Source organism: Peromyscus californicus, unplaced genomic scaffold, assembly GCF_007827085.1.
Source record: "Peromyscus californicus insignis strain IS unplaced genomic scaffold, ASM782708v3 Scaffold_4__1_contigs__length_199733344, whole genome shotgun sequence".
In the NCBI taxonomy this organism is placed as follows: Eukaryota; Metazoa; Chordata; class Mammalia; order Rodentia; family Cricetidae; genus Peromyscus; species Peromyscus californicus.
Window position 1 is genome coordinate 89600691 of NW_026294562.1, and position 25580 is coordinate 89626270.

The window sequence follows — 25580 nt, forward strand, 5'->3', positions numbered from 1 at the left end:
GCTCAAAGAACCCATGTGGCAGCATGTGAATGTGTCAGCGGTGGGAGAATAGTGGAGAAATGAGTCTGTCTGCAGGACGATGGTGTCCCAAAGGACCCTGGTGTCTGGGTGGGTCAGGGTGATGAGCTTTGTATATGGACTGCAAGCAGCCATTGAATTTTCACAGACTAGCATTGTCCTTCTTATTAGAGCTGTGGTCCAAATTAGCATTTAAGAGGGCTTGGAGTTTATCTGCGTGATTATTGCCATCATTATTTTGCTTTTATAGTCTTCCAAGAGCTATAAGCCAAAGGAATTAATATCTACTTACTTTTACACATATTTAAATAATAATACTATGGTGAAGCAATTACAATTTAAGCTTGGGTACTTGAGAAGCCAAGGTTTGCCCTGTAAAATAGGTCTAACATCATTCAAGCTTCGGTATTACTCATTTTTGTGAGAGCATGGCATTGGAGCTTGGGTTTTGAGGCTCTGTGACTTCAATGCGTAACCTTGGGCATGCTCCTGGACTCTTCGAGCCTTGAGCTTCCTAGCTATAAATGATAATGACCTCTTCCTCACAGGCTCACTACAGGACAGAACCGAGCTCACACAGTTCTAACATGCTCAATAAACAGCAGCAGGCCAAGGGGCTCAGCAACAAACAGAGTTTCCCCCTGAGAACTCAGTCTGATCCAGGCCTGGAAACTCCAGGTGTCTGTGTCCATCCCTATGAATGGTGGAAGAACAGGGTTGCAGGTAAGTTACTTCCAATAAAGAGCCAGGTAATTTGCTTAAAAGCAAGCAAGCCAAATCCAAGCGCCAAGGCACACAGAAGGAAAGGTTAAATGTGGAAAGCTACAAGTTGTTGAGACCAAAATTTACCCTTGGGAATTTTACATTTAGATGTACTAAAAAATGAAATAAATATTCCTGTGGTAGGCTAATCAACGCCCCTCAAAGATAGCTACATCCTAAGCCCTGGATGCGGAGGGTTCTGTTTTATATGCCCCAAAGGTAGGGTTGAATTCATGCTCATGAGTTGGGAAGATGCCCTAGATTATCAGTGGGCCCCAAATGTAAGTGCATCAGTTACTTTCACATGATTGTGAACAAATTGCTGAGAAGCAGCCCGTTAAGGGAGGAAGGTTGTTTTGTCTCACAGTTTGAGGTGATACAGTCCATCATGGATGCGAAGGCATGGAGGCAGGAATGTGCAGCTGAGGGGGGTGGATCCTCACCTCACATCTTGGTGGAACAGGAAGTAGGCTATAAGATCTCAAGGCCCACTTCCTCCAGAGAGGGTCTTCTTCCTAAAGGTTCCACAGCCTTCCAAAACACCTCCTAAAGGTCTTTCAACTTTTCAAAACAATGCTACCAAGTACTGAGAACCAAGTAGTCAAACTTAGACAAATCTTTCACATTTAAATCATTAAAAGAGGGAGGTACAGGGAATATTGCCTGAAAAAGAGAGACAATGCGTTTGTGGAAGCCTGCTGGAGTGACTGACCACAAACCAAGGAATTAGACACAGCAGCCAGGAGCCAGAAGCTGCAGGAGGCCCCCATCTCTGCTCACACCTTTTCACTTTGGACTTTTGACACCAGAACTGTAAGAGAATAAGAATATATTGGCTTATGCCAAGTTTGGAGTAATGTGTGATGCCAGCAACAGAAACTAACAGAAGATCTGTGAGCCTCATTTGTGCTTTGAGTAAGGAGTGTAGTCCGTCCAAGGCAGAGGTTGAGGGATCATGGCCAAACCCTGGCTTGAGTCCTGTGCTCCTGCACTGCCCAGCTCTGCTTCTCTAAGTCCCATGCTCTTATCTCAACATGGAACTCAATTTAACCTAAACATTTTAAAGTTGTGGGATTAAATGTTAGAACACTTTATAGACTATAAAGCTATGTAAACTATTGTCATTATTTTCTTAATATTTTTATTAACTCTAAGAATTTCATACAACATATCTTGATCACATTTATCCCCAATTCTTCCCAGAGTCATCTGTTTTCCTCACCTCCCACTAACTTTTTTGAGTGCTGAGATTAAAGGCATGCACCACCATGCCTGGCCCGTGTGGGTTTTTTTTTTTTTTTTTTTTAGAAGAGACATCTCATGGTAGATGTCCTGGTCCTCTTCCTCTTACAACCTTTCTGTCCCTCTTCTGCTCTATTATCTGAGTCTTAAGTGTAGGGGTTGTGTTGCAAATGTATACATTTGGGGCAAGCACCCTACAGCCTGTTGATCTCTGCATTTTGACCCCTGTGGCTTTCTGTAATGAGCTCCATCTGCTATAAGCAGAAGACTGTACTCAAGATACCTTCTCTTAAGGAAATAGCCAAGGGACTGGAGAGAGAGGTTGCTCAGTGGTTAAGAGCACTGGCTGCTCTTATAGAGGACCAAGGTTTGGTTCCTAGAACCCACATGGCAGCTCCTATCAACTATAACTAGTTCCAGGGTTCTGATGCCTTCTTCTAGTCTCTGCAAGCACTGCAGATAGGTATGTATGTGTATATATATATGTATATATATATATATATGTATATATATATATGGCAAAACTCATACACATTAAAAAAAGGATAGCTAAATGTTGTGTAAAAATTGTCATTACATCCTCATCTGACGTTTTTAAAACTTCACACATTTCAACTAGAACCCACCTTCAACTGCTTACATTCATTCATTCATTCATTCACCCTTTCATTTGTGTTTTGATTGCTCTCTCATAGCCCAGGCTGCATATGATGATATTTTTTTATCAACTAGACATCTGTCTGATACAATGTTTTCTTTTCTTTGAAAAGAAGATATTGATAATTCCATCATCTCTAACTATTGGACAATTTTCCTGTACTCAAAGTTTCCTGAAATATAAATCATGGAAATAATCCATGCTCCAAGCTATGACAATAAAAGTAATTCTTCAAGATTGTTCACACATCTCTGTCTTCCTTGGTACTGCATAAAGCAAAGGGTACAAAAGAAATAGCTTAGAGGTTTAAAGTTAGATCCTATCAATAATTTCCCCATTCGTAATTCAGCTGACTATTTCTTAAGCAATCACTCAAGGATTGCTGTTTCAATGGAAACTGTATGACCAATTTGTAATAGATTTTTTTTACCCCTATTGTAAAGTGTGCTCATTGTAGAATATTCAGAAAACAGAACTAGGCAAAAGAAATACTATCAAAACAATTTATAACCCCACCACTTACAGATAGCCACAGTTGGGTTTTATATTTTAAGCCAAAAGAAAAAAAGGAGGTACATTGGTATCTGAGTATGACATTTACAACCATCCTGGCAGGCACTCAGTTCTGACTTCTATCTTGCACTTGGGTTCTGCTGATAGTGAGCAAAGCTGTCACATCCCAGAGTCTGAGAGATCATGGGAATGGCCTCCACAGACACTCGAGAGGGGTCCTGACACCCCATGGCTACCATGGGGCCTTCATTTTGCCTTAGTGCAGTGCAAAAGGCCACCTAACTTAGTTTGTACTTCCTCACTACCCCGTCCCAGCCCATCATAGTGTGCTTTAAACAGTGTGCATTTGACTAGGCCACTCTACCTCTGGAGCTGCTCCTTATGCTTCGCCTCCACATTCATACCCTCTCTTTATTCAGGACCCTACCCTCTTCATCTTCATTACCAGACCAGCTACTAAGACCTGGGTGTGGCCCATGTGCTAGTTATGAGTGTGCTAATATGTAATCTACATTTCTCAGGTCCTCTGAGGTGGTTTTATGGTTGGCCTGAGTGGTGGGATCTGTCTCCCTAAAATGTGGTCTCCTCCTGTCACTCTTCACCATTAGTGCTTCAAGGAGAGGAGCAGGTGTGAATCCACACAGCTCTATTTCTCTTCCCCATGGCTCAGCACAGGACTGGGCACAAAGGACAGAGTGGGCACACATTTAACAGGTGAGCAAATTGGCAGTGGCTCACCGCATCTTCAGACTTCATCTTGATTTGTTTATGATGCTCTTGCTGGAAGTGGCTTAGAGAAATAAGGGGAATAGAGCTCAGAGAGAATACTCCTCCAGAGCTTTTGCCAGGTTGGAGCCAGATGATAGCGTCAGCCATTTGTACGGGACTTCCGGTTCTCCATGGTGCAGAAGGGAGTTGGACTGCCTAGCATTCCTATTGTTGTTGTTATATTTAATTTTGTTACTTAGTCCCTTTGTAACATAGATTAGAGCTAGAGGCATGGACCCTGGATTTGGAAATTCATTTTTAAAAAGAAATTTATTTATTGATTGATTGATTGTATATGTGCCAGGGATGTTACTAGTGCCCATATTCCTGTGTGTGTAGCAGTCAAAGGAAAACATTTGGTGCTTCCTCTATCATTTTCCACCCCTACATTATTTTTTGAGATAGCTTCTCTTATTGAACTCAAAGTGTGGGGATTTGAACACAGGTCCCCACTTTCATTGCTAGTGGTCTTATCCACTTTTTTTTTTTTTTGAAATCATGCTTGAAAATTATGGGGAATAGTAAAGTTTCATTGCATTGAATTTTTGTATTAAAGTGCTGCCAACTTTGTCTGTCCGTATTGCAGAGGTCCCTGTTTTCTGATATGCAAGAGTTTTTAAGAAAACCAGAGGCAACCCTAATAGCCTCTGGCTATGCTGCAGAGTCTAAATGACACTTTTGCTTCTGGGACGGGAATCTGCTAGATATTAGGGATCAGGAAAAGTGGGTTGGGCTGCATAAGAGTGGGAGAGCCATCCTGGACCCCCACCAGCTGCAACACTCGGGAGAGCAGGCTCTGCACCTCTCCAGGGCAACACAATAGAGTCAACATGCTTAGCACAGGTGTAGGTGAGCCAGCCCCAAAATTGTGACCATAGGAGAGCTGTCTCCATTTACCTTCTGGAAGACTAACCCTACAGCTGCCCAGGCCCAGATCCAGGGTTATGACTTGGCCTGCCTCATCATCCACCCCACGTGAAGGGACCTGACTGGTAGACCCAAAGCTGTAGGATCTCTACAACACAGGGCACCAGTGGGATTGTCCAGGAAGAGTCCTGGTGGGGGCCCAACATCAAGTGGGTAGTGGAGACCAGGGGCCTTGAACCAGACCAATGACTCTTTGCAATGAACACTTGCAAGTAGAGATGTATGGACAAAGTGCTATATGGCGTGATTTGTTGAGTTGCACTGTAGCGTCCATGATGAGATTTTTAATTCCTTCCCTTCTTAAAATTTTTCTCATTTTATTTTCTTTATTTTTTTCTCTTGAATTTTATTTTATTCTGGGTAGGGGTGCAGGGGCAGAGCGCAGATGTGAAGGGATGGGAAATAAATGGGATCAAGATACATGATGTGAAAAACACATAGAATAAATTTTATTAAAAAATAAAAATTAAATAAAAGTGGGTGGGGCTGAGACTGACTTATCTGGCTCATGACAGGTGATTCTAAGTACCTTTCCCCCACTCTGTCTTCAGTGACATCACAATGGGGTGTTTGTATCATAAAAATGGGCACAGTACAAATTTAGTTCACCCCTAAACTTCAAAGTCTACTTGTGTTCAGGTTCAGTGATGGCTAATATTGATCACCACCTTGACAGGATCTAGACTCTCCCAGGAGGTGAATCTCTGTGCATATGGGAGAGGGGGTTTCTATATTTGGTTTACTTAGGTGGGAAGATCCACAGTAAATGAGGGTGGTACCATTCCATAGATTCTGGGTGAATAAACAGGAGAAAATGAGCTGAGAACTCGTTTTTCCATCTCTCTGTGCTTCTTAATGTCAAAGGCTGGGGAGATGGGTTAGTGGCTAGGAGTGTTAACCATGAAGGCAAAGAGGACCCGAGCTCAAAATCTGGTACTTACGTCCTGCCAGAGACTCTGCCTAAAACGTAAAGTGCAGAATGATAGAGGCAGATAGCACACGGACTGTGAGCAGCCACCTCCGGTCCCTGTTACCATGCCTCCCCACCACGATGGCCTGTGCTGTGAGCCACAGTGAGCTTCTCCTCCTTCCAGTTGCTTCTGCCAATCATTTTGTTCCAGTCACACATAAAACAATAACGAGAGTCCTCCCTCAGAAGGATTGCATTGACATTTCTAGGTGCAGGAATCGATAGTTTAAAATAATGTCCTCAAAGCGATTCTGCTCGATGGGATGGCTTTGGGTGTGTCTCAAGATGTCGAGATGCTTTAGGAAGAAGACGTTAAGGTGTGACCTAGGAGGATGTTGTTTTTCTAAACAGGTCCCCTGCCATGTCATGCCTCTCGTCACTTGTCACAGCCTGATGAGACCTGACTTGTGACTGTGACAGAGGAAGTATAGCAGGACAAAACAATAAAGATGACAAAGAAATATTATATGAGAAAAGGCAGACTTTGAACCTGTTCTCTGCACTCAAAGCCTGTTCAGTTTCTCTCTCCAAGAAGGGCTTTGGCCACTGGGCAGCTATCATCACTGGGCTCCTGACTGGTTTTGTGGGACAAAACCTCTTATGATGCCAACACAGCTGCTGGAACCATAGTATTTTCTTTCACAGTATCATGCAAGCACATGGAGTGTGCTAACTGACTGACTGCGCAGCTAATTAAATAAATGGAACAAATGAATTAATGAATTAATTTTCAGAACAACACATTATTGAGATAACCCAGTGCGCACTGCCATGGATAAAAGGCTTTTTCTTAGAATTCTTTTAATTTAGTAGTTAGTCTGGGCCAGGTCTTCTGTCCCATTTCAAGGTCAAGACCATTTCTTTGTCCTGACCTTGGCATAATGAGCCTTGAAAGGCTCAAAGCTTTTTTCCTGCTTTAATCCTGTGTCCATTTAATGAGCTATACTTTCCCTGGAAACAGTGGGGTGAAAATCACCAAGATGGGTAATAATGCTAACATCACCACATGAGAGCCAGATATTACTCAATTAAAGTAATAACTCTTAATGCAGGAGAAATTGTTTTCTCCTTAAGAATCCAATTTGGCCATCAGCTCTCCAGAGTATTTAAATGACAGAAATTACCTGTAAGTCATAGACCTGTAATACAGTACTGAAATGGATCTCTAGTTACAGTTTATGGTGTCATATTACGGATGTTCTTAAGGTCAGAGTTTATACCTTGTCGCGTCTGCATTTCCTAGCATCGGACAATGTGAACACCTATTCAAGTACGTAACGTGCAAAAAGGAGAAAGCTGAGGAAGAAAACCATTTCAGAGCATTACTTAAAATAGCTCAACAGAGTCCTATGATTGTTATTTACCTTTAACACTGGCCCCTTGAAGATGGGGAGAAAAATCCCCTTTCCAAGGTTCAATTCAAGAGCTTTTCACCAAAGGTGTCTGCTAGTCCAGGCTTAGATGTAGCAAGTCTCTCACTGTTTGCCAGTCATCTTCCAGATAATGACACAGAGACGTCTTATTAATTATGAAACCATGGCCTATAGCTTAGGCTTGTTCTTAACTAGCCCTTAAAACTTAAATTAACCCATTTCTGTTAGTCTACATTCTATCACATGGTGTTACCTCTCTTCCATCTTACACCTCCTGTTTTCTCCCTGTGTCTTCTGGCTTCTGTGTGCCTAGATTCCTTCTCCTCTTCCTTTCTCTCCCCAGAAATCCTGCCTATACCTCCTGCCTAGCTATTGGCTGTTCAACTTTTTATTACATCAGTCACAGCAACACATCTTCATACCATGTACAAATACCCCACAACACTTAGAGTGTGGCCCTCTCCCTTCCTGGGATCATGTGTATTTTGAGGTACAAGGGGATTTACCAGAGGAAGTGGCTCAGAGTTCCCAAACATTCTGATGTAGAAAACATGCCTGACAATGAGAAACAGGAAAGTTACATGACCCAGGTTGACCTTGAACTCAATGTAGCTCAGGCATTATCCTGCCTCAGGCTCCTAAGTGCTAGGATTATAGTCATGACCATACCTGCCCAGAAGCTCCAATATGAACAGTGTATTTCCCAGCAAGTGTACAGAAGAAGAAAAAGGGTTTGGCTAGATGGTGGTAATGGCTACTACTATGGAGCTGAGTCAAATGTTTTTACCTTCATGACAGGGTTAGCCTTGCCTTGCAGATCAGAGCCTCACGTCATGTCATGTCATGTTCTCTCCTCTCTGGGATGGCATAGGAGACGTTTTCTCTGGCTATTCTGTTCCTAGAGGCCATGACGCCCACTTGTTTCTGTCTATACCTTCCTTCAGCCAAGCTATAAAAGGACATACAGTATGTCACGTGACTTGAAAGGACACATCCTAGTTAAGGTGATTGAAATCTGGCCACCATCCATTCAAAGGTCAGATCCCAGGATCACATGGTTTAACCCACACCTTCTGCACTGGTCCCCGCCCCCATTCTCAGAGATTACCTGCTGTCCTCATTACAGGGGCTTCTCATCTGAATCTAACTCCTACTGTGCACTTTGATTTCGAGAAAAATTGTAACCAGGACAACTTTTCCCCAATAGTCTGATTTTAACTTAAAGTTTTCTCATGAAGGATGAATTTCCTGCTGCTTTTCAATAAAGCAGAATGTGACTGTGGCAGGTGGGGATACTGCCATGAGAATAGGAAGGTTCCATAAATTAACGTGGGGAAGAGGAAGTCGGGATTCATCCTGGCTCATCTAAGTGGGTTAGATGAATGGATCCAACATAGGTGGCCCTGGGTGCCGGGGAAAGGGTGGAGCAGGATAACTGTGCACATAGCCAGCACAGAAAGACCCAGAAGGCAGGAATAACTTCAGAGAGAGCCTCCAAGCAGGGCCAAATTCATCCTCAGCCGAGATTGTGCTCCATCTCCACCCATCCCCCCAAGGGCTCTGTTCATTTTCCACAACCCAGAGAAGAGTTTGGTCCTCAGCTGTTCAGAATTCATGAGACGGAGAAGTTATTCTATCCAAATTGTCAACCGGCAGAGCTCATTTCAACCTCTCTGGCAACTGGGAAAACAAATTATGACAGAGAAAAGAAATGGACCCTTGCAGCTTGCTTTCCTAGGCTGCTTCTAAAGCGGCTCTGATCTATTGAGAGGCTGTCACAGAGCTTTCCCTGTGGCACTGAACGGAGCCGATGGGTGGAGGGGCCTCAAGTAACATTTCAATGGTCTCTAGGCACTTCTGCTACCTACTTGTCATCAGGATCAGAAACATATTGGGTACTAGAGCATGCCTAATATCTGACTGCTTCAGGAACAATTGCCCCTCTGATTTGGGGCTGACACTTCATTCATTTGCCAACCTCTGTTAGGCGTCTACTATGTGTACCAGGTGCTGGGGACACAGAGATGATGAAGACGTAGTTCCTACCCTCAAGGACCTGTATTTTATCAGCGGGACAGATGGGAATACATAGTGAGGAGTGAGAGAGATGCTGGCCTGAGGGCGATGGGCTGAGTTCTCACCTGTTATTTCCTGAACTCGCTGACACAGGCGAGATGCAGACCCCCTGGAGAATACGAACATACCCAGGAAGGGAAGCAGATAAGATATTTGGCTTTCCTGAGTAAGGGATGGCCGAGAGCCACTGATATCATGTCAGTGGAAACCCTAGGGCCGTCATTAAAGGAGATGAAAGAGGGTGTATCTACATCCACTTCAGCATACATTATCAGCTGGAATGCCATGTAGGTGGGTAACCACCTTTTCCATTTCTGAGCTCAAAGTGCATGGAATCTCCAGGAGGGCTTGTTAAAGCAGATTGCTGGGCCCAGGACTGGAGAGGCTGTTCCCAGTGATGCTGGTGGAGAATTTGCATCCAGGCCTGAAGGGATTTCCATGTAGTAGTCTGTAACAAATAGTCCTTAATAGCATTAGGCCCTGTGTTTAGTGCTTTACATAATTCTCACAGTAGTACTATATTGCAGGAATTATTATCTTTATTTTATTTTAAAAAGATTTATTTATTGTTATCCTTTGATTTTATGTGGTGCACGTGCATGCGCACATGCACTATGAACATGCAGGCGTGCACGGAAGCAGAAAGAGGATTGGGTTGGGAACTCTATCTTGGTCCTCTGAACTGCTGAGCCATCTCTCCAGCCACCTCATTATCTTTATTTTATGCTCGAGAAAAAGGAGACCCAGAGATGACAATGTGTTTTCCAATATCACAGAACCGTAAGCGGCAGAGATGATATTTAAACCCAAGTGTGTTTGCGTGGAAAAATCCGTGTGTTTTCTGCCCCTCTATCCCGTCTGCCTAGTAAAAGACAAGTGTTTCTTTTTTCTTTTAATACAGCAGCTGAAGAGATTCAAAAATAAATAAGTGAAACCCACAGACGTAGTGCTCTTATTCTATTTCAAATATTCCATCAAATATATTATTAAAATTATCCCCCAAGAACCAGTGGAGACTATTTGTTTCTTGAAAATAGTTGTAAAAATATACAAGAGAGCAAAAGCTGCCTGTGTGCTGAGCCCAAGGAGCCTCCTAAACCAATAGCTATCAATCCTCTTTTAAAGCAATGAAACACATTTAGTTAAATAAAAGTTTGCTCAGAACTCTCCTACAGAAGCAGGCAGGATTGGGGCTGCTTTCAGATCTGTGGGAGCACAAGCTGGTGGTCTAAGCCTTGGGGGGCAGACACCCGGGGTGTTCCCTAATGAAGCATTAGCACTGACAGACACAAGACAACCATCTGGCCTGCTGTGTGCAGGCTACAAATAGGTTTCTCAGAACCAGAAGGAATTCTGCCAAACACCCGTGACCCATGCCAGCTTCTCCTGTGGAAGGGCTTCACCAGCACCCTTAGGAGGTGGGGCTGGCTGTTTAGGTGAGGGTGATGCCGTTGTGAAGACTGTTTCACTATAATGGTTGTCTTGCAAGGCCTCTGTCTGTGGTTAGGCCTTCTTCATAGCATTAGTTGAAAGGCCAGTGTTATGGTTTCAACGTGACATGTACCCATGAACACGTGGTTCCCAGCTGGCAGTGCTTCTCGAACCTTTCAGATCCAGCTGGTGATGTAGGCCCGTGGGGTTGGGCCTTGAATGTTAGAGACTGGCCCTGCTGTCTGTCTGGTTGCCACTTCCTGGTCTGCTGAGATGTGAGGGAATCCTGGCCACAGGCTCCCATCACGAGGAGTTCTGTTATGCCTTCTCTGCCAACCCCACCCACCAAGGTGAGGTGTTCCTTCTTGAGCCCAAATCAGTCCTTCCTCCCATAAACTGCCTCTTGGAAGGTATTCTGTCAATGATGAGAAAAGTAATAATATAGCTACTTGGAGAATCGCTTTGCTTATTGCTTGAAGCAACCAATTCTTTTGTGGGCTCTGACCTAGTTTGCCTTCTGCTGTTGGGAAAAGACGCTGATCAAAACCAGCTTGGGGAGGAAAGGGTTTGTTTCACCTTACAGCTCACAGTCCATTATGGAAGGAAGCTAAGGCAGGAACCGAGGCAGAGGCCATGGAGGAACACTGCTTACTGGCTTGCTCCTCATGGCTTCTTCAGCCTGTTTTCTACTTCCAAGAATCATCTTCCTGGAGATGGCACTGCCCTTGTACATCAACCATCAATCAAGAAAATGACCCACAGACTTGCCTAGAGGCCAATCTGATGGAGGCATTTTCTCAGTTGAGGTTCTCTCTTTCCAGATGACTATTATTTTTCCATGTCAACTTAAAGTTGACAAAAACTAACCAGCACTGTGTCTATGAAATTCAGAGTAAGGAGCCTCCCCAAATATTTCTAAAGAGAAGAACTCCACCAAATGAACTCAATGAATTCTATCACTATCCAAATACAGGCTCAGACTGAAATTAGGAGCTACTTCCTTAGAGGGTGTCTGTTCATCACTTATTTCTGTTTGGGCAAATGGCCTAGTAATTGTAGGCATGTTCAGAATGCCTGTAGCTCACTTGCAGCCCCACATGTAAAGGACCTTGATACATAGGATTGATCATAAACTATGCCAGATGCCAACTTCCTTATTTAGAGTTGAATTCATCCACTACAACCTATTTATTTTTGTATTATCAGCAGAAGTCAGGGAAATAACTTACCAAAACCCATTCTTCTTCTCCTTCTATTTGGTAATAACTGGTCATATGACTAACACTAAGCCAATGTCATCAGGGATGCATATCATCTTTTTTTTTAAAAAAAAGGTTTACTGTTTTGAGATAGGGTCTTTCTGTATAACCTTGGGTGGCCTGGAACTCATATATAGACCAGGCTGGCCTTGAACTCACAGAGGTCTGCTGCATCTATGTACCAAGTTCTGGGATTAACGGTGTGTGCCACCATTGCCTGCCTTTTAAGGGATTTTTTATTTTTATGCATATGCCTGTGTTCCAGTGTTGGTGCTAGCAGAGACCAGAAAAGGATGTCAGATCTACTGATCGGGAGTTATAGGTGGTTGTGAGTTTCTTGGTGTGGGTGCTGGGAATCCCACTTCAGGCTTCTGGAAGAGCAGCAAGTGCTTTTAACTACTAAGCCATCTCCCCAGCCTATATATCATCCTTCTACAAGGAAAATGCTCATTCTCCATTCACAGTTTTCCTTTATCCCTGCTGGTAGAACCTCTCCTGGAACACAGATGTGGGAGTGAAGTCTGGCAGGGCCTGGCCATCAGATTCATGTTCATTTTTAGACTCTTATTAGTGAGGGAAACAAACTTCTCTCTTGTTTGAATCACCATAGATATTATTATGGTTCATGCATAGTATATGTGTTTGTGTGTGCTCATGTGTGTTTGAATGCATGTACACATGTGTGCATGTGGAGGCTAGGGGGTCAATATAAAGTGCCTTCTACCTTTTGAGACAAGGTCTGTCATGGAACCTGGAGCTAACTTGGCTAAGTTAGAAGGCCAGTGAGCTTCCAGGGTCTTCTTGTGCTCCTAGTGCTGGGATTACAGACATGTACTGCCTCTGGCTCTTTTTATGTGCACACTGGGGATCTGAATTCAGATCCTCATGCTTGCAGAGCCAGCCCTTCACTGGGCAAACTCCCCCTAGCTCTACATCACTATGTGTCTGAGCTCTTTATCATAACAGCTTCATTGTTATATATGCACACAACCTCTGTGTGGGTCAAAGGTGATTAAATTCTGTGTCCTCTTCTCAGTAGGAGGTAGGAGTCAACATGCTTTCCCCATAAATGTGGACTTGGCTGGTTCTGGGCCCATGCCTTATGACACAGACTGATTCGGTTTCCTGTCTCTTGTCATGGTATCTTCAGGCACCTCAAGCTATTGTGCAAAGGGTGACTCCCTGAAACATCCACGCGAAGGATGCCATGTAAGGGCACTTCAGTTGACAGCCCTGGCCTTCTAAATACCCCTCCGAGGTGACAGACACAAATGATGCCATCTTAGACCCCCTCTGATCAGCCTGTTTGCCAGCTGAACATTGTAAGTAGCCTGGCCAATAGCTCCCTAAGAAGAATTCACTCAGTTCACACGGGGAGACAATGTGTTACACCACTGTTCTGACATATGGCCTCAACAGAAACCATTGGTGACATTAAAAATGGCAGAATGGAAAGATGCTGTGTCTCAATTAGGCAGTCACGGAAAGGCACTGTACCCACCTTAGATTCATTTATCTTTTGACCTTCTACTTGGTGAGATAGTAAAAGTCCATGTTGTCTAAGCCACTTTTGTTAAGTTCTCTGTTATCTGTGGCCTTTAAGCATTCCAACAAACACAACCAACACCATTCATCTCTCAAGAGGTCTTTGTTTCAGGGACAAGAAGGTGTGGGTGGGTTTAAGGTCACACTCTGACTTCTTTGATGAAGTTACCAGCAGAGAACAGTGTAAGCCTCCATCCACCATGGCTGTCATCAGTAGGCAACCCTCTGAGGTTCCCCTAGAATTTGACGCACAGTCTCCAGTCACTCCAGCCTGGTGGTCATCAGAGCAGGGGGTTTCTTTAGTACATCTCATCTGACTTCCCTTTACTTTCTAGTATGCAGGAGGCCAGCATGGTCCTCAGGATGACGAAGAGGATTAAATGGCAGTTTCAGGTGTAGGGAAATCTCTGGGAACCCACAAGGGGTTTTCTTTTACCTTTAATGGCTTTGAAAACAGAAGCACCTACAGGAAGCCTCTGAGCTCCATGATAGAAGCACCATCCTCCACTCTAGCAATGAGCTCCACAATAGAAGCACCATCCTGCATCCTCCATCCTAGCAATGAGCTCCATGAGAGAAGCACCATCCTGCATCCTCCATTCTAGCAATGAGCTCCATGAGAGAAGCACCATCCTGCATTCCAGCAATGAGCTGGTTGTGAAGTGAGCCACCTGTCCAGGCAGATCAGATTTTGTTCTGAAGGATTACCTTTGCTAGGGTCAAGGAGCAGGGGAGAATCTGCATTACCTCCATGACTCTTACATGGGTAACAAAGGGGATTCTTTCAACTGTTTTCCCATTGCAAGATTTGGTCTGCCTAGGGATGGGGCCCTACAGGTGGAGAACTGGACCTGAGAGTTTTCTACCAAGACAAGATGGAGGCAAGGGCAAACAAACAAAACCAATTATGATAGGGATTGAAGCAACAGCAGCAGCAACAGATATGTTTAGATATAGCCAAGAGGCAGCCTAATGTATCTTGTTCAGGAAAATAGTGTTCACCCCATGGATCCAGGGTGTGACCTAGTAACTAATTATAGTATTTATTTCAATATTTCCTATATGACAGCTAGTCAATTATCTGTCTATTTCCCCATCTGGATTAAAAGACCTCTGAGGATAGACTGTTTCTTATTCTTTCATAGACTATACCAGAATGTTTTGTACATACAAAGTACTCAATAAACATATTTTGATAAATAGCCACTGTCAATCTTTTGACTTGTTTTTTTTCTCTTAACATTAATAAATGGATTAAGGATGTTTTTGGTGGTGCATTTTTTTCTCCAAATAATGTACTCTACCCAGAAATATATCACCAAGGAGCAAAAATTAAACCTTATGTAGAAGAGTTTAACATGTTTAGGGAGAAACGGCAAGAGACAAGAGAAGAGGTGAGATGCTGAGTGATCCTCTCTAATTTAGCTTAGGCTTTCAGATCTTCTGAAAACCTCAGGAGCTTTTGTCTACACACAGTATTTCTGTGTGTGTGTGTGTGTGTGTGTGTGTGTGTGTGTGTGTGTGTGTGTGTATTTATGTGTGTTTCTGTTTTTGTTTTGTTTTATTATTATTATTTTTAGTCATTTTACATACCAACCACAGATTCCCCTCTCATCCCTCTTCCTGCTCCCCCCACACCTTACCCTCCCATCCCCTCCTCCAACAGGGTAAGTTCTCCATGTGTGTTTCTACATATATGTTCCTACAGTGTTTTCTCTATTTGGCCACAGAGTTTCATTTATTAATAAAACATAATTAGGCCCCATTTCAAAAGGATGAACAAGGCTGGTTTTGTCTGCTTTAAAGCTTGGTTCAGCCTGGGTCATGGTGATTGTCAGCATTCCTGTTTTCAGGCTATGTAGACTTGGATGATGCAGTCTGACAACTGGGGGCGAGTTGGTCAACTTCCCATTCCCAGGAGCCCTGAAAGCGGCCCTCCTGAGCTCTGGACGCTGTTCACCGATCATAAATACAGGCTTATGGCTTCACATCCTGCTTGGCAAGGAGAATGTAGTAGGTCCCCGGCCAATTCTGTCATTTCCCAAAGCTCAGAGCTATCTTGTGATGACTCACAAATCAAGCTCACACTCTGGCCTTCCAGAATGGGAGCTCTTTCCTCAAAAGTCATTGCCATCTCCTCAATGTTTATCCATTGCTTCTGAAAATATTCAAAAGACTGTGAAAATAGGCATTTCATGCAAATATATAGAGAATAATAGAGAAAGACAAATGAAAGATAATAGAATATAATAATATAATAATAGAGAAAGACAACACTGGAGAACGCTGTACTGCCTTCTGTTCACTGAAGGTAGACAATGTGTTAACAACTTTACACTCACTACTGAAATCCTTATAATAATCTTATGTTATATAATCTACCTCCTGTGTGCGTGGGGGTGTCAGATGTCACATCACATGGTCAAAGTCACATAGATAAATTAGTGATGGAACCTGTATGAAAATTTATGTCTGATTCTATATATGAAATTATGGGAAGGTATTAAACTGCCTTCATGGAATACTATATATACCTTCTTTAGTTGACTAAAATGCTCAGTAACATGGCTACTACTCCACAGTAAAATGTTAGATATGTTGACTGAAACAATGGAAGTAAGGCATTCTATTTAGCCAGTAACTGCTGAAAAAATTATTTTTTTAGAAACAGAAAGGCTCATAGGACTAATGAAGTCCTTTAAACTCCCATAGAATGGAAACCTGCCAAGCCCTGCTATCGTGTCAAAACACAGAGCTGGATTCCATTTGATTCATTCTACATGACAAATTTGACCTTAATAGAGATTATTTCTAGAGTGCAAAATAACCAATAAAAGATAAACATCTTAACACTAACATCAGGTTAAATAATCCATTTATACATAGCTTAGCTTGGATATACCTATTTTAAATCATGTACTAGCAATAGAATTAAAAATTTTACTTTTAACCGGGTGGTGGTGGCGCACGCCTTTAATCCCAGCACTCAGGAGGCAGAGCCAGGCAGATCTCTGTGAGTTCAAGGCCAACCTGGTCTACAGAGCGAAATCCAGGACAGGCACCAAAACTACACAGAGAAACCCCATCTCAAAAAACAAACAAACAACAAACAAACAAAATTTACTTTTAAAGAGTAGGCAGAACCAAGAATATCAATATTTTTACAACTTTGTATTGCAAAAACCATAAAGGACAATAATTATCAGAAAGGAAGACTAAAAAATTAACATCATTGGTATATGCAATATATTATCATACATTATTATTCCACTGTGAAGTTGACATAAACCTAGAGTCACCCAGGAAGAGGGAACTTCAGCTGAAGAATCATTCAGATCAGACTGGCCCATGGTCAAGTGTATGAGACATTTTCTTAATTGCTAGTTGATATACTACAACCTACTGCAGGTGGTAGCATCCCTGGACAGGTGAGCCTGGACTGTATGAGAAAGACAGCTGAGTAAGCCTGAGTAAGCCAGAGTAAGCCCGCCAGTAAGCCAGAGTAAGCCCGCCAGTAAGCCAGAGTAAGCCAGCCAGTAAGCAGCATTCCTCTATGGCCTCTGTTCCAGTTCCTGCCTCCAGATTCCTGCCTTGAGCTCCTGCCTGGCTTCCCTCCACAAAGGACTGTGAGCTGTAGCCAATAAACCCTTTCCTCCCTAAGTTGTTTAGCAGCAGAAAAGCTAAGTCAGATAACAAAGTAAATACATAGCAATGCAAGAAAATAAAGTTCTAAGAAGGCATGGATTGACTTAAGAATTATAAAGATAAAATATTTTAAGTCAAAGTCACTTTTTAAAGAACTCAACAAGACCATTCTAATGTTGGTAATGCAAGCAAAATGTCAAGAGTATAAAAAAATATTCGGGATAAACTTCCCTGGGTGGGGAATTTCCTGTGATTACAAATGCAGGGGAATGGTAGAACAAAGGTACTATAAATGAGGAGTGGGAAAAATGAGAGAGGGGTTTTACTGGGAGTGGGAGAGGGAGGGCAATATGAAAAGAGAGGTAGAGATGAGGGATAAAGAACACTAAGGGTGACTTAAAAAGCCATAGGGAAGAATTATATTAGATTTACTCTTGAATTTGTACATAACACATATAAGTATGCATGTAAATACATATAAATAACTTAAATGAAGTTATGCAACTTGGAATGTTGCACCCTCACCCCAAGAGCCACAGACTATCTAACAAAAACTCCAATGCCTGGCATGGGAAACCTCTCTTTGAATTGTTGGTCAGCAGAGTCCTAAAGATTCCACTAACAAGAAATGCCATCACCATTGTCCTTGAATGCTTTCCAGAACTTGAAGGTAAGACCCTATTGCTGAAGACTCCTTCCACTCTGGACACAGGACTTGGAGGAATCAATGCAGAATTGACCAGGAACCCTCCCTCTGGACTAGCTCTCATAGTGCCAGAAAGGGCTGTGCAAGCTACCAAGGAAAAAAAAGTAATCTATAGGCCCACCTAGCCGTGAAGCCACAAACTACAGCAATTACCACCATGGCAAGATATACTTAAGGGTGCATAGTGGTACTTATATCTCGGGGGTAACCAACAGCCTTCTAATTGGGCTTAAGGCCCACTCAGCAGGAGGGAATTGGTATCATGCTTGGTATTGTAAGCCTAATCAACTACCCATGGCTGGTGAGGTCATGTATGCTAGAAGAGAACCTATTGCTGCCACTTTCCCAAACCAATATAATTCTTCACTGTGCTCTAAATACTTACCACACATCCACAGATAAATGTAGTCCCCATCCATCATCAAAGAAGCTTCTTTTTGCAGCAGACAGATACCATCACATCAATCCACAACTGGTCAAGATTCAGAGACCAACTAACTGTGGGGGGGGGCACATCCCCAGTTGATATACATCTACAATACAACCCCTATACCTAAGGCTCAGGTAACACTGTGGAAGAGGGGGTGGAAGGATTCTAAGAGCCATAGGACAAGGATGTCTCTTGTGAGGCAGTATCTTCTATATATGACACATGAAATCCTAACACCATGGCCATCGGAATAAGACCAGCACAGTGACAGCACCAGTTGCTGTGCCAGTGGGGATGGAAGAAATCTCACCAGACTCCATCCCTAGACGAAGACTACAGACAATTATTTGTAGTGGGTAGCCATTCCAGCTTTGATCTGGAAGTTCCAACCCCCATTGAGGCTTCGGCAACTGTCATGCCTACAAGGCAGGGCCAAGAGAGGACCCTGAAGACCCGAGATCCGGATGCGCCGGCTCTCTTGGTTCCTGGACCCTGGACGCTAGAGGTAGACTGAGCAGAGTTCTCCAGAGAACACTGCTGGACTGCGCCACACCTTTCCCAGACCCTGTAAACTATCCCTTCACTTATAAGTTACTCCACAATATAAACCTCCCTTTTAACTACGTGGAGTTGCCTTAATAATTTCACCAATAATTATTGGCTCCCAAGAGAGGGAGAATCAGTCTTCTCTCGGGGCAAACCCCTGATAGATTATCCAATCTCAAGTGGTCAACCCTAAACACAAATACATGGAAGCAATGTTAAATGAACTCAGCAGGTTGTATTTATAGTAGAGTATGTGCATATATATGTATATGTATAATATAGTGATAATTAAAGAACAAGAGATCATGAATTTGAGAGGGCGTGGGGAAGGTGGGCACTGCAGGAGTTGTGAGTGGGAGAGGAAATGGTGGAACTGATATCAACACAGTACTCATAGATTAAATTCTCAAAAAAAAAAAGAGGATCAAACATTATTTGAGATAATTCTCTGGGAGGGGAATGCTCAGACTGTAAATGCTGTGTATTACAAAGCATAGATAATTCAAATAGCAAGAAGGCATTGGTGCAGAACCAGAAATATAGAGCAATACAGGGCAATCAGAACACTCAGATAACCCTATTTTCATATGACAATTTGATAGATGATGAAGTGTGGAAAATGATGGGCAAAATGAGGATGCCGTCAATTTAAAAATTGTTTCTTGCCTAAAACTGTACCAAGCATGCCCAGATGAATTAAAGAGTTAGACGCACATTTTAAAAATTCACAGAACAACTGAAGGAAAGGAGAATCCAAATTGTGTAAAATCTTAGCTATTTTATGTATGTGTAATGAACCATGAAGAACTTATATCAATTATAATAAAGTAGTGGATTTCATTATGGCATTGAAAATTGTATGTATGTATGTATGTATGTATGTATGTATGTATGTATGTATGTACGTACTTACTGCATATGCAAGTGTGGGTATGTGCATGCTATAGCATGTCAACAGAAGTCAGAGGACAGCTTTCTCAACTCTGGCCAGGTTGAGGCAGGGTCTTGCTTGGTTTTTGCTGCTGCATTGGGTACTCCATGCTAGTTGGCTCACAAGTTCTGGAAGGTTTCCTGTCTGTGTCTCCCAGTTCACCCAGGAGTGCTTGGATGACAGACGTGTACAGTTGGATATGGTTCTTTGTGTGGATTCCAAGGATTGAATTTGGGTCACCAGATGCACTTGGTGAGTACCTTTCCCTTTGAACCATCTCCCTGGCCCTATTATGACATTTTCATACATGTATATAATGTGCTTTGATCATAGTAATCTCCTCATTGCCCTGTCTCATCTGAACCTCCTGTTGGTTCCCTTGTAAAAAATTTTTGCCCGTTTATTACAGTGATAGAATTTCCTTAACAATGGAAGAGATAGATAAGATTCAATTGGGTGGCATTTAACATACTTTAATCATATAAATAAAAGAGATTAAAAGAGGCATAGTAAATATTTGCATTTAGATGGTATAATCAATACATATAAAGGACTTGTTAAGTCGGGAATATGCTTATCAGTAGGAAAAAGTCATATATCCGAAGACTGTAGTGGTTAGTTTTTTTTTCTCAACTTGATACAAGCAGAGATATCTGGGAAGAGGGAACCTCAGTTGAAGAATTACTTCTATCATATTGGCCTACATACAAGTCTGGGGCATTTTCTTGATTAATGATTGATGTGAGAGGGCCCAGCCTACTGTGGGCGGCGTCATCCCTGGGCAGCTGGTCCTAGGCTGTATAAGAAGGCAGGCTAAGCAAGCCATGGGGAGCAACCTAGTAAGTTGCATTCTTTCATGGCCAACTTCCTGTCTTATTTCCCTCAGTGATTCACTTACACTGAAAGCTGAAATCACCTCCCTCCCCTTGCTGCTTTTGATCAGTGTTTTTATCACAGCCACAGAAAGTAAACTATGGGCTGGAGAGATGGCTCAGTGGTTAAGAGCACTGGCTGCTCTTCCAGAGGATCAAGGTTTTAGTCCTAGCACCCACATGGCAGATCAAAACCATCTGTAACTCCAGTTCCAGGGAATCCAACAACCCCTTTTGGCCTCTGCAGGTATGTACTTGGTATGTTGACATACATGCAGGGAAACACACATACATACAAAAATAAAATAATGAAATATTTAAAAAATACTTCAGAAAGCAAACCAGGAAATGAGTATTCCATGTAGCATTACTTTCTTTATCATTTTGTTCCTTACTTTTTATTCTGAGACAGTGTTTTAGGCCCCTCAGGCTGATCTTACACCTGTTTAGCAGAACTCTGGATCCTTCCGCCTTCACGTTCTCAGTGCTGTTATTACAGGCATGCCCCACGCTGCCTTCCTTACACAGCGCTATTTTCAAAAGCACAAAAGTAAAATTTAGCCTAGTGATACTGAAGACCAGACAGATTGGAGCCCACCAACTTAAAATTTTGACATTTAAAAAAAGTCCCCATGTAAGACTGTGTCTCACATTCTGGAAAAATGTTTGTAACATAGTGTTAGGAGAAGAAATTGGAATATGAAACGTTATGGACATACTCAGAACTGTGTAAAAATGTGCAGGCCTGCTCCAGACCTGGAAAAGGACATGGAAGTGGAAAAAGGCTCAGAGCAGTGGTTCTCAACCTTCCTAATGCTGCGACCTTTAATACAGTTCATGTTGTGGTGCCCCTCAGCCATAAAATAATATTTGTTGCTACTTCATTATTGTAATTTTGGTATAGTTATGAATCATAATGTAAACATCTTTGGAGACAGAAGTTTGCCAAAGAGGTCATGACCCATAGGTTGAGAACCACTGGCTTAGAGGGTTGAGGCTGGGGTGAACTGTGAGTTACAAGCTCAGATCGCATCAGAAATCAGACAGCAGACCCTGGCAAACTGCTGGACTCAAAGGCAGTCAAATAGCAAACAAAGGTAAATCTCTGATTATAGTGATAGGCTCGGAGTCTCCTCCAGTCAGATTGACATGTTGACCTCAACCTTAGAGATGCCCTGGGAAGCCCTAAAGACCCATGGAGTGGTTGGAAAGCCATGGGTAACAGAGAACCTCATAAGGATTTGAATTGGGGAAGCCACCCAATCAAATTAGTCAGGTCAAATCAGCATGTGATCTCTATCTATATTTAGTATTTTATAATGGTGAATTTTGAAAAAAAAACCCACAAAGTTTAGTTCCAAACAGGAATCATGATGTCATGTTTTATTAACACTGAGATTCTTGCATTGGTTTTGAGACTGTGGCTCAGTCTTTGAATTCCTCTTGACTACAGCTGTCAGGGAAAATGCCAAGTTGCTATCTGGTGGTGAATTAAACAGATACACATGCATCCATCAAATACTTGAGTGCCCACTGCATGCCAGCCCCTGCAGGAGGAGGGAAGAGGAAAGAAACAAGGCAGAGAATGCACTCTAACTCCCAGGAGTCTGCACACTGGTCCAAGATTCAGGTATGTGTAGTCAGTCATACCACGTGTGTCAGCACATTCACAAAAGCCACGGGAATGTGACTAATCACTGCAAAGGCAGGAAGAGTCACTTGCCAAAGGCAAGCTGTGAATTGAATCTTAAATCAAGAATACAGATCTACCTGGCAGAGACAAGGGGAGGAAAGATGTCTTAGGCAATGGGAACAGAAAGCAGGCTTGAAACAGCATGGGAAACAAGGCTTAAGCAGGACTCAGCTATATGAGTATGCCAGGAGAACGGCTGAGAGGTAGTTGGGATAAAGAATATGGAGGAGCTTTCCTGCATGTCATCCTGTAACTAGTTGCCACAGTCTGCACTCATTCCCCAAAGTTTGTGTATTGAAAACTTAGTCCCCAATGCCAGGTGGTACCATTAGGAGATAAAGAAGTCATGAGGGCTCCATCATGAAAGGACTGATGTCATGTTCATAATAGTGGGTTTGTTTGACACTCACTTGCTCTCTCCTGGCCTCTCTTATCCCCCCTTCTTACTTTTGTTAAGATGATGTAGCATAAAGGACCTCTCCAGATGTTAGCATCACAAGTGCAGTGTGATAAGGTCAACCAGTCAACCAGGCACAGTTTTAAAACAAGTTATTTATAGCAATTTACCCTATAGTTGAATGTTCCATTCTGGAAAGACGCTTAAGACTCTGGAAATTTTAAAGGAATCTCATTGAGATTCAGAGGTAAACAACTCAGGAGTCTCAGGAAGTCCCTGAAATTTACCAGATTTACAAAGCCTATCCTTCTCTAGCAGTAAAGACTGCTGAAGAGAGGAAGCACTCTAACTTGAGATACCTGCCAATCATGCAGAGAGTTTCAGGGTTCAGCTTTGTGAATCATCACGTGTGCTGGGGTAAGCCTTTGAATTCTTCATGTTCCTGTAAGTAACTCTTTACCCATACTCCAGTAAGTAGTTCCAATAAACCAATTGGTTCACCACGTTGGGCTTTAGTAGATCGTTACTTTGGTCTGTTGTTGGTTCTTAACTGGGTAAGTAGATGTTTGTTCTTGTCTCCCCAGGAACAGCATTGCATATCACAAAGGAATCTGAGCCACTACACACCACCACCCTCCTTCCATCATAGTTTCATTCAATATATTCACTGAACACTCTTGCCATCATTCACTCTCCTTAGAGTATGCAAAAGGATCCTTGTGAACTTGGAATCTGTATGATGCCAAACCTGTATGATATTGGATTTCCTGGCCTCTGAGACTATGAGAAATGGATTTCTTTTCTTAACTCTCCAGTCTACGATGTTCTGCAAAAGCAACATAAAACAAACTAAGACAAGTCCTTCCCAAACTGTTTCTCAGTCTAAGACCTCCTTGGTGAAATTGGAATCTTTCTTGGAAGTCCAGCTTGAGAACACAGGAAAGGAGAACTGATTGGATGGAGGGAGTCTGCCCCAGAGCTGCACACCCTCTTCACCACTGGTCCCTGTGGAAGCTTTAGCTGGAGCTTCATGGAGCAACGGACATACATGGCTCTAGGAAGAGCAGCCACACAAGGATTTTAGACTGGAAATAACTCAATCAGACAGGCAGGAGTTAAACTCGGTGGGAATTTAGAAGACTGATATTATCCAAATATAGACTTGTCTGTAGTAGTGAAACACCCTGGATTTTTGATATCATTGTCTTTGTACCCAAGCTGCTAAACATTATGGATTTTGTACTTTCCTGCTCCCACTGCTGGAATGATTGTTCCAATTTTTGAAAAGTAGAGAGGAAAAGTTCCCTACGTTAATGTCTCCCCTGATGCCAGGGAACCAATATTAATGTGTCAAGCAACATTGTGTGCTCACTTTGTTCCTTTAAATCAGTGCATAAAAATCTCTGGTCTGAGGCAGTGCATCTTATGTGGATTTACAGACCCTGGGCAGCAAGAGACTTGTAGGTCAGCTCCTTCCCCAGCCCTCTCTAAAGCATGAATCTCGCCTTTTGGGCAGGTAGGTGTGACTCAAATTACCTGTGTAGGCACTGACTGGGAGCAGGCAGACACTTAGTTCACAAATTTGTTTTCCAAAGCTCCATCTGCTACCTTCCTTCTGGGTGACTTGTGTGTGATGCGGCATCTGGTGTGATGGCTTTTGGGGTGGACGTCTTGATGTATGATAATCATCTCTTAAGGACATTTGCACTCTCATTTCTCTTTCAGGAGATTAAATATGAAGATGTCTTTCAATAAAGCAGGTGCCGCTTCTTCTTGCCAAATCCCGCCTTGGGTGTTGAAAGCAGGCCACCTAACAGTGGGCCCCAGTAAGCGTTAGCAGCCATGTCTGTGTGTGGGGCTGATGGAGCCAAAGCAAATATCTTGCTACAGAGGTGATTAGATGATATGAAATGTCAGGATCTCAATGAATTACCCTCCAAGGTTTCATAAAATAGAAACATGGTCTTGTTTCTATTATTGCTGTGTCAAATAAAACAACAAAACCCCATCTCTCTCTCTCTCTCTCTCTCTCTCTCTCTCTCTCTCTCTCTCTCTCTCTCTGTCTCTGTCTCTGTCTCTGTCTCTGTCTCTGTCTGTCTGCTTCTTTGCAGAGAAATGTAAGGACTGGCATTTTGGAATATATTTAAGGAGGCATTTGAGGAGAGAGCAGATCGCAGTTTGCTAAATCTGGGCTCTGTGGATCCTAGTGGGGATGAAGAAGAAAGTTCAGGGGCCCAATGCGCCCTCCAGTTTGCTTCTTATAGCCCAGCCTTTACCTTTTTTTTTTTGCATGGTGAAGGGTGAGTCAAGGGAGATTATTGATAGGTGCTTTCAGCATCCACACAGCAGAGGCTAACAGCACATACCTTCCAGATGGATCCATTAAGTGTAGCATCAATACCCTTACTTGACTTTGTCCCGCAAAGTCAGTGATGTAAGATTGCAGTGAGACAGCCTTACAAGTCATGTGAAAGAGGAGCCTACCCTCTGAGACTTGAATGGGTAATGTGATGGATGATATTAGCCACCTGCAGAAGTCATGGTAAAAGGAGGATGCTTCCCTGAGGGTCAAGCACCAAGAACAGGGCCTGACAGGATGGAAAGTGAGAGGAACTCACGGTTAATCAAACTTGGCTCTTGGGGAGGAGGAGCGGTTCTCGGAGTGAGGGCTGAGTAAACTTGGGAAACAGAGTCATGCAAACAGACTTCGATGCAGTGTGCACGGGTCTGGGTCACAGCTCTGTAGGAGGGAAATCCCAGCCGTCACCAGCTCTCCTTCCTTCCACAGTTTCATGCACATATTTACTGAGTGCTGCTG

General features: G+C 42.9%; 1 protein-coding gene and 1 long non-coding RNA gene across 2 annotated transcripts in view; one reads left to right on the top strand and one right to left on the bottom strand.

Moving 5' to 3' along the window:
- The window catches only part of Spon1 (spondin 1), a 292692-nt gene that overhangs the window by 40521 nt on the left and 226591 nt on the right, over positions 1–25580 (bottom strand). The window lies entirely within an intron of this gene.
- LOC128124809 (uncharacterized) lies at positions 19812–24120 on the top strand. The gene is made up of 2 exons (XR_008222984.1): positions 19812–20052; positions 22126–24120. It is a non-coding gene; the product is annotated as an uncharacterized LOC128124809 (long non-coding RNA).